We start from the raw sequence: 2344 nt of genomic DNA on the forward strand, positions 1-2344 counted from the left end.
TTCCCTTGCTGTGGTCCAGACAATGCAATAGAAAGAGGCTGTTACTGCCCTTCTTCTAGAAATCTCTAGACTAATACAGCACCTTCAGGGCAAATGACTTTTCCTTGAGCAGCCACCCGGTAAGAGGAGACAGCACGGCTAGGGAGCAATTTATGGGCTACATGTCTCACCCTCAAAAACGGTTTCCTTCCGCTTCTCTGGGTACAGACCTTCGGGAAATTGTTGGAACGAGATAAGAGCGTTTGTCTTTGGCCGAGTCTCAGATCGCTTCACGTGCCAGTTCTCCTTCCCACAACGGATGTTCCCGAGCCCTCTTTTCCTGAAGCCCCTGCAGTGAGCAGGGGACCCCCTGGACGTGCTTGAATGGCCAGTGTGTCGCAAGCCTCTACATTGGCTGCCCTCCTTAACGATCTCCCTCCAAAGCCTCTCCCAGGCAGGCTTCCTCCTCCTGCACAGTGTTCAGGTGGAAAGGGGGAGTGGGGAGCCAGGGGGAGTGGGGAGTCCTGACCCAGCCGCAAGAATCCAGGCGACTTAATTAACCTTCATTCCCTCTTCTGTAAAATGAAGGTACATAATAGTGCCAGCCTCCTGGTGTCCTTGTGAGATATAGCAATATGTGCAAACCCCTAGAACACGACAAGGTACTCAGAAAGTGCTCAGGAACTGCCGGCTGCTATTCCCACATTTACTCTGGCTCTGACTCCAAAGAAAGCCCACGTAATTTATAAAGTCATGCCAAGGAGTGGCTGACGATCAGCTTTGAAGTGCCACGTACAGGATTCTATAACATCAGGCTCTTGAAATAGCCAAATTCTGGGGATACAAGCATTTTTCCACTATAATTCTCACCCCTGACTACACACGAGAATCATCTGGGACTCTTTTAAAGACTGCTGATGCCCTGGCTCCCTCCTCCACCAGCTTTTCTGATGTAAGTAGTCTGAGTGAGGCCTTGTTCCCTCAAAAAATATAATGGGCAGCCATGGCTGATAACCACTGATGCAAAGCAAGGCTCTTAATGAGGGTGGCCATCAGATCACTTGTGTGATTAAAATTAGATAGATAGATAGATAGATAGATAGATAGATAGATAGATAGATAGATAGATAGATAGAAAGATCTAGATAGATCAATCGATAGAGAGAGAGAGAGAGAGAGAGAGAGAGAGAGAGAGAGAGAGAGAGAGACCAAAATGGCCATCCCACAGGCTAAAATGGGACCAAGCACTTATACATTTCTAAAGCTATACAGGTAATTCTGATGTGCTTTGGAGAACCACTGGCCCCAATATTTGTCACCTTTCCAAAAGTAATGAAGAAAGACTGGTTCCCAGACAATAGTCTGAGATGTGGTATCCACTGGGGATGACATTTTCCCTGGCCCAGAGTACCTTATCTAGACCCAGATGCTAGGGCTCAGCTCCAGGACCAGCCCTGGGCGGAAGTGGCTACAGGGAAGAAAGGGGACCTGGGCCCCTGGCTCTTTCTTTCCTGATTGAGCAAATCACAAACCAGAAGCGTTTTGTTGCTGAGAATGGGAAAAAGCAGGAGAAATGGCTGTAGCCATGAGGTCCCTTCTTTCTCTAACCAGAGTGTTTTAGATCGAGCGAAATAGCCTTAAGAAAGTTGTGTCTATTTCTATCAACATATGCGTGTGAGAACAGATTTTCAACAATAACTGATACGAATTAAATACAGGAAGAAGTATAATATTGTCACTTCATTTCACACCGTGCCAAATATAGATGTGCAAATTGACAAGCTTATATAAAAGAAAAAAATACACTCAAAGTAAAATAAACTGTTATGTTTTTATTTTTATCTATCTACTTTCTTTAACATGCTTTCTTTAAAAAAAAAATTCCTATAGGTGATTAGCATAACTTTACTTCCTGGGTTTCCTTAAAATGAGTTTCCATTGTTCTAGAATTGCTCTTCCCATGCGAACAAACCAGGAAAGAGGATATTGGATGGATGGATGGATGGATGGATGGATGGATGGATGGATGGACAGAGAATGGACAGAGGGACGGAGGGATGGATGATAGTTGGATAGCTGATGGAGAAAAGAATGAGAGATGGAAACAGGAAGACTAGGAAGAATGGGGAAGAGGGAGATAATTAGATCAAGAGGACGAGAAAGAGGAGGAGAAATATAAGAGAGTATGCAGATTGCATTGAGGAAAGAATGCTGAGAGTTACAATACAAACGAATTAAATGGGCTCATGTCCTCAGTTTCCTCACTTGAAAACGAGCAAATCAGTTCTGAACAGTTTCAGTATCCTTTCCAGCTCTGGCATTCTCTGTGCGTATGAGGTAGACAAAGAAGAAAGAAAAAGAAAAG

The sequence above is a fragment of the Pteropus vampyrus genome, unplaced genomic scaffold (genome assembly GCF_000151845.1).
Source record: "Pteropus vampyrus isolate Shadow unplaced genomic scaffold, Pvam_2.0 Scaffold93, whole genome shotgun sequence".
NCBI classification, from domain to species: Eukaryota; Metazoa; Chordata; class Mammalia; order Chiroptera; family Pteropodidae; genus Pteropus; species Pteropus vampyrus.